Source organism: Pteropus alecto, unplaced genomic scaffold (genome assembly GCF_000325575.1).
Source record: "Pteropus alecto unplaced genomic scaffold, ASM32557v1 scaffold20, whole genome shotgun sequence".
Lineage (NCBI taxonomy): Eukaryota > Metazoa > Chordata > Mammalia > Chiroptera > Pteropodidae > Pteropus > Pteropus alecto.
The window spans coordinates 12,400,416-12,413,465 of NW_006436298.1; the positions used below are offsets into that span (position 1 = coordinate 12,400,416).

General features: G+C 39.4%; 1 protein-coding gene across 1 annotated transcript in view; it reads right to left on the reverse strand.

Moving 5' to 3' along the window:
• The window catches only part of LHFPL2 (LHFPL tetraspan subfamily member 2), a 141,349-nt gene extending 140,962 nt beyond the window's left edge, over positions 1-387 (reverse strand). The window contains exon 1 of the mRNA XM_015590522.2: positions 51-387. The gene's annotated coding sequence lies outside the window, so the exon portion shown is untranslated. The remainder of the gene's footprint in view (positions 1-50) is intronic.
• Between the last annotated feature and the right edge of the window lie 12,663 nt (positions 388-13,050).

A 13,050-nucleotide genomic window follows, 5' to 3' on the forward strand; every position in this document is an offset into this window, starting at 1 on the left:
GCTGCAGGCTCCTCCCGCAGCGCGCGCGGGGTCCCGCGGCTCCAACTCACCCGCCCCGGCTCGGCGTCTCCGAGCCCGCAGCCTTCCCCAAGCCGGGGCTTCCCGTTACGCCTCCTCGCAGCCACCTCTCTCGGGTCCGCGGGCAGCTCCGGGGAGGAGGAGGAGGGAGGAGTGAGGAGAGGAGGGGGCGAGGGAAGGGAAGGGAGTGGGTCCACAGGTGGGGGAGGAGGAGCAGGCGAGGCGAAAGCGCCGACCTGGGCCGCCGAGGGGCTAGTACGGAGGGAGGAGAAAGAGGGGCGGGGGCAGAGAAAGAAAGAGGCCGCCGAGCCTCCCCGCCCAAGACCCGGCCCCGCGCCGCTGCCCAGTCACCATCGCCGCCTGCGTCCGGCTCTGGGGCCTGGCCTCCGGGGGGAGGGGTCGGGGCCCCGGGCTCTCCCGGCGCGGGGCGGGGCGCGGGCGGGGGGCAGACGAGGCCCGGCCTCCGGAGGGGAGTGTCCTGCGGGGCCCGGGAGGGTGTAGGGGAAAGGGGATCCCCGGGAGGAGGGGCGGAGGCCCGGGAGCCTGGCAGTGGGTCACTGCGACCGCCCGGCGGCGACGGCGCCTCCCAGAGTCCTCGAGGGTCCCCAGAGCCGCGCCGGGGAACCTCCGGGGACAGTTTCGAAAAATCGTCTCAGGAGCGCCGAGATCGTGCACAGCCCACCCCGGGAGGCGGGCAGCGGCGAAGTCGGAGTCAGGGTGAGAGGCTGGACTCCGGCCGAGAGCGGGCCGCGGAGCGCCCGGGGCACTTCCCCAGGCCAGGGCCCCAGGGGAAGAACGTCCGTCGGGTGGTCCCGGGGAATCCAAAGCGGGAGAGTGGGCTGGGGCTGCCTGCTGCCCCATCCTCACCTTCCTCTACCAGAGAGGAGGCTCCGGGCATCCGTGCTCCGTGAGTCTCTGGGTGAAGAAACTCAATGCAAACAGTCACAAAGAATATTCGTAAATAGATTGCTTGGGGTACTGAAACATCTTCCTCTGCATTTAAAATACTGTCGGGATGAATTTCGAAGGCGCTTTAGCGGACGGTCTGAAAGGCATCCTTGCCCTGAGAGGGCACTCACTAACGTCCCACTACCACTCCCACGATGGGAGCAAAGATCACAGAATAAAATGGCCATGAATCAACGTGACAATATGCCTTGTGATTTAAATGGCTGTCCAGCATTTAGCCAAGCAACCCCTTCTTGTGTTTTCTTCCTGTCTAATTTGCTCTTGTCCCCAACTTCTCAACCTATATGGACACCTTTATCCATCCAGTCGCCTGAGCTCATATCCCAGCAGTCAATTTGAAACCTCTCTCCTCCATTGCAAAAGCTGCACCCATTGATTCTTCATTTTTAAGGTCTTTCCAGTTGCCCGGCCTTTTCACAACCACCTTACTGATTCTCAGTGTTCAGAGACTTCATAGCTTCATTGGCCTCCTCCTTGGTTTCCCGCTCTGGCACCCATCTGCACATAGTTCCAGAACACGGCTCAGGCAGCAGGCCACTTTCTGTTCTAGAAGCAGTCCGGGGTACTCTGACACAGAAAATTCTGAATTACTGAAAAACTTTTCTATTCAAAACCATCCACTTGTTGGTTCCCTGGAGCCTAGCGCTCTGGCCAACCCAGTATCCTCCTCTCCCTCCAGAACGTTCCATACTGTATTCATGTGGGAGTTGTTGATGCTCTTGCCAGAACGAGAATGTTCTCTTCCATTTTCTCCCACAGCCAAATCCTGCTTATCTTTATTGAAAATGAAGTCTGTAGTACATTTCTTCTATAAAAGGATGTGTGTGCTCTTCCCATTTTTGAAATCATACACTAGAAATAACAGGCTTATGGGAAAAAAATAGGGTTAGGAACCAACAACTCAAAATCTATGTAACATTGCAACCAGAGCACTAACAGAAACAGCAACCATTCCAAAAAACATACCAGCAGAGTTTATGAGCCATGTTAATTCCTAATTAATATTACAGTAAATATAAATATAGAACTTTACTTTTATAAAAAAGTAAAGGTAACTGATGAAGAGATTAGAAGTAGAATTGTTTGAGGCTGCTGCGTTAGGAATATAAGTACAAAATGTACAAATAAGAAGTGAATTCTCCCCTTCCAGTAAGCCCTTCCTTACTGAGCTCATGGCCAAACCAATCCAAGATAAAGTTAGAGCTCATGGCCAAACCAATCCAAGATAAAGAACATAGGGTGACTGGGCATCAGGCATAGCACAGCACTGTGTGTTCTCCACAGCTTACGTTCTGTTGTGTTTTGCTTGCAGCTGCTGTTACTTGGTGGTGTAGAATTTGAGGTGCTGAGAACAACTGCATGTGAACCAACACAACCACTTCATTTTACTAATATCCCTTTCCTACATATCAATCACGGATGAGTTCATCTGTGTTACATGTTCTCATTACAGAAACACGCTGGTAACAGAGCAGACTGTACTTAATTCTATGCTTAGAAAAGTAGACTGTACTTCATTTCACACATCTATTGAGCATTTACTGTATGCCAGGGACTGGTGTAGGCACTTGGGATATATGGGTGAACAAAGAGAAAAACAAAAATGTCTGTCCTCATGGACTGTGGGTACTTAACAGGGCATCACAGATGGTCTGTATTATTTGGTGGTATTATACGTTTCATACATATGTAACTTGAATTGATGCCTCATGCATATTTAATCTCTTTGGGGGCTAGAGTTGAGCCTTATATCTTTATATCTTTCACAGTGTCTGACAGTAAATACTTACTGGCAAATGTAAATTAGGGAGTTTACACTCATTTATACTCCGTGCAATTTAATTCATAGGAAACCACCTGGGAAACAAAGTTTTCTCAGAACCATGTTTGTTGCTACGTGGGCTAAAATCAAAGCAAGTATCTCAGATGGATCATTTGGATCTAAACAATAGATAAATTACACTGAATAGGAAGCAAGACATTAAGGACAGGAAAGGAAGGGAGAATAGAGAAGGAGAGAGATGCTAAATGGTATAGTTCAAGAAGAAAGTACCTGCTAAGTTCTCTGGAAAGGCAAGCTTGGGGACAAAAGGATAATAACAAGGAACTTTGGATATTGTGAATGCTGCTTCTATCTTGTGCTTCAGCCGCATTTTCAAGAAACACTTACTTAAAAGGCATAAGTGAGGAGGAAATTATAAGAAATGAAAGGGAACCTGCCAAGTTTGGTCAAATGACAAGGAAGCCTTGGAAGAAATTAATTATGAGCCACTGGATAGGTCATAAGGAAAAATTACTGTGGTGCCTGGCTAAAATGTTGTGCTTCTGAACTTACTTGCCTGTGCAGATCACTCAGTCCTCTGAACATTATACTCCACCTGGTATAACTTACATCAACAGGGCTAAATATTTTTTCACATGTGAACACTTTGTTTACTATTCTGAGTGTGAATCTGCTTAGAATTTAAGCAAAATATGCATTTAAAACATATATGTTTTCATGATTGTCAGCATACCGAATATTGATTAATTTTGCTTATTCATCTTCATAAAAACCTACCTCTTAAATCCACTGCCCTCTCCCCAATTTTGAAAGATTAATATTTCCTTAAACTATGATCACAGAATTTCAGTGCTAGAAACAAACTTGGAAATCAATGTCTTTTGAAAATCACATAAAAAAATAAACAATTTAAACTGAGAATTTTTTCAAGGAAACTAGCAAAATTGCAGTTCACCATTTGGGGTTCCTGTGAAAAATCAGTCTCTTAAAATTATCATTCTGCATTTTTAGTCCATGGATCTAATTGTACAAAGGAGCCATCTAAAAGTATAAGAATCCATTTTCCTTGACAAGTACATGCTAAGAAATGGCAATTTTGAGCACAAAAACTTGAAGAGCTCTACTGATTAAAAAGGGCTCTAGGGATTAAAAATCAGTGCTCTGACCTATGTGAGACAGAAGCCATCTTATGGACCACAGAAATGGCCTGGCTAAAGTCTCAATTTCTGCTTCCAAGGGTGAAAATGAAGCCTGTAACGATTAAAGAAATTTCTGTTTTTTGTTTTTTGTTTTTTGTTTTTTTCCTGGAAGTCCATTAACAAGGTGCTAGGCTATCTGATGAATGAGGATAGCTAAATGTCTCTAAGAACAAATATTACAAGTGCTAATACGCACAAAGGATTTTCCAATAACCACATAATGGGAGGGCATTAGGACCGAGTCAGATACCCAGAGCCATGAGCTTCTAATAAAGAAAATGTCAATGATCTATAGAAAAGACTGCCTTTTTCCTCGTGCATCTATTAAAGACACCGTTATTTCTCCATTCTGGAGCCTCAAAATATACTCTGGCTTAGTCACGAAAGAAGTAAGTGCACAGAACTGTGGGTATTTGCTTTCTTCTGGTGAAAGCTGGCCCCTTTTATCTTCCAGCCACAGTCTCTTGGCCTTTCTTTCTTCTATAAATGAAGCAATAGTTTTAATTCACCACCGACTTCTTCTAAAGAAATAGTCTGCTTTTCTGCCTGTAGTTCCCAAACTAGACTCTGGTGACTCTGGTTAAACTCAACCCAAGAAGGTGCTTCGTTCATTTCCTTCTATTATGTCACCACTACCATAAACAAATCCATCTGGCCCTCATCCAACTGAGCTTACCCCTGAAGTGAGGTGGAAATTTCCATACAGTGAGAATGTTTTACTGCAACATTATAAGTTGCATGCAAATTTTGCAACATTCTTAGGTGCTCAACACATAAATGGAAAATTCAATTCACTGAATCTTTATTCACTCCAAGTCTTCACCTGCAGACATTTTCCTGGATTACAAAACTTTCTCAGAAGAGGTACAATATACAAAGAAGCTTGGCGAATTAACTGTCTTAATGGTATTCATGTCAGGCATAAAACCACCCAGAAAAAGCCTGCTTTAGCCCTTTATAACAACAATGCTGTGCATCTTGTCCCTGACTTGTGCTTTCAGGAGCTTTATCTTTTCTATTATAAATTGTGTGGCTCTCAAAACCTCTAAGAGGTAAAGTTTCACTATTACTCTCACTAGAATGAAATTTGGAAAATACTCAGCATGATTCAATAGCAATGCTAAATGAGAATTTAAGGACATAACTGCTGTTCTTTTGCATCGTGAAGAGGATACCTGTCCCTAATCTGGCCCAGACTGAAAAACCTAGTCTCCAATCTGAATGCCTTGCCTATGAAGAATGTTTTTTCTTTTACTCTCTCTTCCAGTCCTCTTCCCGGAAATAAGAAGCACAAACATGTATATCTGTAAGACTAGCAATTCTTGGGCACCCTATTTTCACATAGTGCTAGAAGGAGAAGATATATTATTTTCTATTGATAATAAAAATACTGAGTAATATTGTAACATGTATTCTGCCTACTTCCAAATGGCCCTGGGATAACTTGTTATTTAAAATAACAGAAGAAGGTAAGAGATCCTCTTCCCAGGGTCCTGGTTTATCATCGGTGAGCATTAAATTTAGCTCTGGGCTTCCCAGAGTCAAGGCAAGAATGACATACAATGAATAATATAGTTCTCATGATCTGGTAAAAGAATCATAGTTGTTTTTCAAGTTAGGCAAACTTTTTCCTGGCACTAACTTCTAAGAGGAATTGAATCATGGAAATCATTACATAAGAAACACTGGACAATCTAAACTTCTAGGTGCAGCATCTTCACTGAGAGAAAGCAATAAACTCTTGCCCTGCCGAGCAGAGAGGGTAAGAAGTTAACAAGAGATGACAGAATTGTCTAGACTGTGTTTCTGTCATGGCTGAAACTGTGTTATCTAAACTTAACTTCTACCCAGACTCTGGGACCCGGAGGATACTCTCTGTGCCCTCAATTAAGAGAAGAAAAATAAAGGAGCCTTGTCTTAACCAAATTGTGAGAAAAAAAAAAAAAAAAGCCATTTCTTCATTGACTTCACAAATGTTTTTCAATTCTAAATCTCCTATTATTTCTCAAAAAAACTCATTTGTCAGCTATGACTTTTGTTTATTTCAGAACAACTTTGGGAAGGTTTTCGATGAAAATAAGAATTAAAGACGGGTCCAATCCACAACTGAGATTAGTTCTAGCTTTTTCTCCCAACGGAATGGCATTGTGCTACGCTAATTATACAAAATAATGCTCAATCACTTTTGAGGTCATATATGTGAGAATAACATAAGCCATGAAATTAAAATGAATTATAAAACTAGTTTTTATTGTTGAAGAGTGATTTCCTTAACTACCCTGTGAAATTTTGCTTTTAGATAGCTCTCAAAATAATTACAAGTGCCTCTTTAATTTTCTGGAGTGTCATGAGAAAAATGTTTGATGTTAATGAATTCAAGTCCCTCAACTGCTTTCGTATGTAGTTTGTGCTAACTAGATGTGTAATAAGAAAAGCTCCTAGTTATGACAAGACCATGGGCTCTGGATTTCTAGGGACTGTATACAAATCCCACCATTAATTTAAGTGATTTTAGACAAGTTACTTACCCTCTCCAAACTTTAGTTTCCTTGCCTTTAAATGAGGATAATACTGTCTATCACAGTGGGGTTATTATGACTCGTCCATGGTTGTTATTACAATGTATGTGAAGGTGTCTACTTTAATGACTAACATATAATGATTTGTGTACAATAAATGTTTATTTCTTCACCTTGACATCCATATTCCTGCAAAAAGAATTATCTCCCAGTTCAAAAAGACCACTCTTCCAATTTGCCAATTACGTAGCTTTCCTATAATGGTTTTGTTTGTTTGTTTGTTTGTTTAATGATATGGGAATCAAAACACTGTGGTACTGGTGTAAGGATAGACATAGAGATCAATGGAGTAAAATTAATAGTCCACAAGTAAACTCTCACACTTATAGTCAACAGATTTTCAACAAAAGTGCCAAGACATTTCAATGCAAAAGGAATAGTCTTTTCAACAAATGGTACTGGGACAACTGGATATACACATTCAAAAGAATGACTTTTGAACCCCTACTTCATACCACACACACAAAAAATTAGCTCAAAATGAATCATATACCTAAATGTAAGAACTAAAACTATAAAATTCTTAGAAGAACACATAGAAATAAATCTTTATGACTCGGTTTGGGCAATAATTTCTCAGATATGACACCAAAATCAAAAGTAAACCCAGAAACCATAAATTGTCCTTCATAAAAATGAAAAGCTTTTGTGTGACAGAAGGACACTGTCAAGAAAGGGGGGGGCGGGGTACTACAAAATGGGTTAAAATATTTGCAAAACTTGTATCCGACAAGGTACTTGTATCCAGAATACATAAAGAATTCTGGCAAGTCAATAATAAAAAGACAGCCCAATTAAAAAAATGGGCAAATGATAGCCATTTTTCTAAAGAATTCTATGAAAGGCCAATAAGTACCTGAAAAGATGCTCAACATCATTAGTAATCATAAAAATGCAAATAGAACCACACTACAAATACAACCAGTATATGAAATAAAGAAGACATAATAACGGGTGTTAATAAGGATGTGGAGAAATTAAAACCTTCATACATTGCTGGTGGAATTGTAAGCGGTGAAGCTACTTTGAGAAATAGTTTGACAGTTCCTCAAAAGGTGAAACACAGAATTACCTTATGACCCAGAAATTCCTCTCTTGATATATACTGAAGAGAAATAAAACCCTGTCTACACAAAAACCTATGCACAAATGTTCAAGTTTTTTTATAATAGCCCAAAAGTGAAAACTCAAATATCCATCAACTGATGAATGGATGAACAAAAACTGGCATATACATTCATTTTCTTATTCAGCCATAAGAAAGAATGAAGTACTGACACATGCTGCAACATGGCTGAACTTTGTAAACATCATGCTAAGTGAAAGAAGCCAGTAACAGACCACATATTGCATGATTCCGTTTATATACAATGCCTAAAATATGCAAATCGATAGAGATAGAAAATAGATTAGCAGTTGCCTAGGGCTAGGGTGGAGGTTGGGGGTAAGAGGAAGTGAGGAGTAACTGCTAATGGGTATGGATTTCTGGGGGTGGGGAGTGGAGGGGAGAGCAACAAAAATATTCTAAAATTAGGTTGTGGTGATGGTTGCACAACTCTGTTAATATACTAAAAATCACTGAACTATATACTTGAAATAAGTGAATTTTATGGTACGTGAAATATACTTCACTTAAAAAAGAAATTAAGAAAAATGATAGGAGAAATGGTTGTTCTATCAACAGCTAGGAATAATTTTCGAAAAAATTTGCTAAACCCTTACTGTGTATCAGGGGGATACGAAGACGACTAAGCATGGACTCCATTCTCAAAAAGCCTAAAATCTAGTGGATGGATGCAGTTCAATGAAGATCAATCTATATTTTGATTGCCAGTAGGACCAGAATTAAATAAATAGCTGTGATACATAGCATTCATATAATACATGATGCTGAGCATTGTACTTAGCTTAGGGACATTAAGTTTGCAGGCCCCGGTATTCTACAGGCACCCAGGCATTTTGGAATGAGAGAGAAGATCTAGGTAAAAGTGGCAAAGATAAAAGCAGGTCCACTGGAGCCCATCAACACTGATAAGGAGTGGTGGAAGGGGAAAGTATTAGAGAAGGCCCTCTGGCAGTTATGACATTGTTTTCAGAGGTAGGTAGGAATTCACAAGGTGAAAGGTAGACAATCCACTCAGACAAAAGAAACTGCATGCGCAAAGGCCCAAGAAGCACCAGAAAGAACATGGCAGAAGAACACATGGAGGAGAAAAGTGAGAGATAAGAAGAAATTGACTGGGGGGTGAGGGTGGGGTGGGGGGTGGATATTAGTGAGACCACCAGAGATCCTATGAGTCACATTAAGAAATTCAAATCAAGGTCCCCAGGATGCCATTGAAAATTTTAAATCTCAGGAATGACTGGATCTTGTCTTAGAAAGATTGCTCTGGCTACTATGTGAGGAGATGGATTGAAAGAAGGTAAGACCAGAAACGAGAGACCTATCTTCCAGGAGAGCGGGAATGAGGACCTAGGTTGCTGGTGGCAGTGGGCTTGCAGCACCAACTGAGTGGTCAGTGAATGCAAGGAGGTCAAGGATGACCTCCAGGTTTCTAGGCTGGATAATGCAAGGCAGGTTGTGTAAGCCACAGAGGCAGCAAACATTGGACAAGTGACCAGTTTCCAGTGGTGGCATGGTGAATGTGACATAGCCCTCAAATTAATTGAAAGGGCCAGAGGCCACAGACATGCAAAACTGGAGCTTCTCTTCTGGAAACTTGAAAGGCCAATGTCAAAATCTTCCCTTTGCCACCACATTGTGGAGTTGGGCCCAGCTATAATTTCTTTGGTATCCAAGACAAGGAGAGGCCTTCAGGCACTGGAAGATACCAACTTCTGTCTCACTCACTCGAACTACACAAACATTAGATAGTGTTGATAAATCTAGGCATACTGAAAGCTTTCCAGCTAAATGAAAAACAGGCTGTGGGAAACACTCTTCCAAGGGATTTCACAATCCAGGTACTGAAGGAGGCTGGGAGACTCTCTTTAGAAGTTTATCCAGGTTGGGTTGAATCAAATATTGTTGTCATTTATTATGGGGACAAGTGAAATCTACCAGTGGCCTGGATCAGTATTCTTGGTAGGCATCACCTCACTAACTAGTTCAACAACTTAATAACAAGTAAAAAGAAATGTTCCCCTTTTGAGTCATTCTTTTGCAATTATGCAAAATACTACTCTGGAAACCTTTATAATATTGTAAACCAGAAAAAGCCCTCAAATCCTAATGGAATTATTGATTCTCAAATCAAAATAAAGCTTCTGTGCAACTCTTAATGCATTTATTGATTGCTGATGGGATCAAAATTAACATGGAAAAAATAATCGATAAACACATCCTAAAAATAAAGTTACATCGGAAACCTTCTCTGTGTCTTCTAATGTGGGATACTGTCAATGCAAAAGAAACATGAACTTTCTTTGACCTACTGGAAAGTACCTACTTCAACATAGATAAAGGACAATATGATACGCCTATTCAAAAATAAGCAATTATTTACAGTGCATTTTAACCTCAGAGACCTCAAAAGGCAAGTAACATGTTTACTGATAACACAAAAGGAATTCAGGAGAAACATTTCAAATTTAGAAAACAAACTGTTAAATCTTTCTTATTCTTTGTCTAAAACTGGCTGTGGTCCAGAAGTATAGCTTCTCTTTCTCTTGGCCCAGAATCTCCAGAAAGCTTCCAAGCTCATGACGTTGTAAGGAAAGGAAATTTGCCAATGCCCGAAAGTAGCCATGCCTGCTAACTTTTTAATCTAAGTGATTGTGCATTTATTGTGTTCTTCAAAGAGCTAGCTTGTGAAATCATTTTGAGAAAAAGTATTTGTTTCTCTCACTTCTCAACATTGCTAAATAAAGCTATTTAATAATGCCTGTTCATATATATAAATTGAATTTTGATGACTTCACAATTTGATTATATTTTTAAAACCCCAAATCTCACAAGTCTTTATGGAAATTATTAGTAATAGTTTACAGTATTTTACAAAGTACAAACTGCAGCTCTGGTTGTTCAATTATTATCTCAGACCCTTTCAGATAGTGGTGGAGTGAGAGAACCACACATTGGTTTCTTGTCTCACAGTTTATTTTTCAAGCCCTAGGTAAGACCATGATTTAATTGCTGGCCATTTTTTTAATAAAGTAACCTAACCAAACACTCTATAAGGCAGATAGTGAGTAAATGCCTTTAAAATATTCATTTCTGGGTTTCATTTTATTTATTTCTTGAGAGAACTTAAGTTAGAATATATCCCCTGTCAAGATAAACTCATTATGAAATAATTTGTTAAGTGGGAAGTTCTCGCTTACTCTTCAGTTGATATCTCATGACCAATTTACAGGCAACTCTCAAGTGAAAGGGTAAGTTTGACCTCCACCTCATACCTCATAGAACTTTTAATTCAAAATGCATTAAAGATGTAAATCTAAGAGCCATAACTATAAAACTCTTAGAAGAAAATCATAAGCTTAGATTTGGCAATGGATTCTTAGATATGTCACTCAAAAGAAACAGAAGATTCGCTAATTTATACTTCATTGAAATTTAAAACATTTGCACATCAAAGGACACTTCGAAAAAAGTAAAAAAGATAGCCAATAGAATGGGAGAAAATATTCACAAATTATATATCTGAGAAGGGTCTAGTATCTGGGACATATAAAGAGTTCTTAAAACTCAATAACAAAAAGATAAAGAACCCAATTGAAAATGGGCAAAGGATCTGAATAAACATTTCTCCAAAGATATACAAATGACCAATAATAAAATGTTCAACTTCATTAGTTATTAGGAAAATGCAAATAAAAAACATAATGAGATACCACTTCACACCCACTAAGATGACTGTAATTTAAAAAAAGGGAAACGATATGGAGAAATTGGAACTCTCATACATTGCTGATGGTAATGTAAAATGATGCATTCTTTGGAAAACAGTTTGGCATTTACTCAAAAAGTTAAACATAGGGTTAAAACGTGATCAAACAATTTTGCTTCAAAGTATATACTCAAGAGAACTGAAAACAGGTGTTCAAACAAAAAGTGTACATGTCTATAACAGCTTTTATTGTGAGTGGACAAGTGGAAACAAACCAAATGTCCAAGCCAAAAGTGGTATGTCCATTCAATAGAATATTATTAAGCCACAAAAAGGAATGAAATTCTGATACATGCTACCATACAGATATTAAAAACATGCTAAGTGAAAGAAGCCAGATGCCAAAGATCACATATCATATGAGTCCATGTATATGAGATGTTCAGAATAGGTAAATCTATAGAGACAGAAAGCAGATTAATGGTCACCGGGGGCTGGGGTTGGGGGGCAATGGTGAATGACTGCTCATAGGTATGAGATCTCTTTTTGGGGTGATGAAAATGTTCTCAAATTAGATAGTAGTGATGATTGTACAACCGCATGAATGTACTGGAAGCCATGGAATCATAAACTTTAAGTTAGCTAAAATGGTGAATTTCACTTTATGTGAATTTTTTTCTCAATTAAAAAAAAAAAAATCTTTTCAAAACCAGAAAGTGATTAGTGAGAAGAGTAACATCATTTTATAATTTTGCAAATCTCTTTTATGGATGACTTAGAAGAGAGTTGGAAGTTTGTATTTGCTTCTGCATTCAAGCTGTTGCATTATTGTTAGGTTGTAGTAAATAAAAATTCATCCTCATATAGATATATAGTTGAGAAAAAGATTTTAACAGTCTTTCTAGATAATTATGCATATTCTTTTCTGATATGACATCAAAATTCAACAAGTGGCAGTTTTTAAGAGGTTAGTTATAATGTGGAATCTGAAAACCAAACCAATTAACTTTTTGTATTCTATTATATTAAAATTCATTGGTTTATCTTGCAGAAGTAAAAAAAATAGGAGACTGAAAGGTGGTCAGGCTTCTTTTGTACGTATGTAACACTGATTTAATTTCTATAAAGAAAACATGGAAAAGGATAATTATTATGTTCAGGTTATTAATGATTAGCAATGGAGTTGTTCAGCTTTAAGGAACATCCTATGTTGAGTGACAAAGAGAGATGTACTGTCCATCCACAAATATTGTTCCCTTCTATATGCCAAGAATTTGGCTGGGTGATAGGAGCAGAATGCAGAAAGGAGATGGTAGGAAGTACACAACATAAACCTCTGCCTACTTCAAACGTTTGTCCAGCCAGGCAAGGTCAGGGCTGCTTTCCCAGGATGGGGAGTGGTGGTAGAGAGAAAACTTCACAGCCCAGCCAGCCACCAACAGAACGCAGACATCTTAGAGCAAGCCTGAGAGGCCACAGGCACAGTAGGTGCTCAAAAATCCTTGTTGAACTATACTGAATTAGGAAAAAATGTAAGCTAGTGGAAAGATTTTTCTTTATTGTTGCTTGAGTTAAAAAATTAAAAAGGGCTTTTCCAAAAAACTATAAGTTTGCTCATTTCATTATTCTTATGCATCTCTTTATATCATTGAGATTATACTATAGATAGC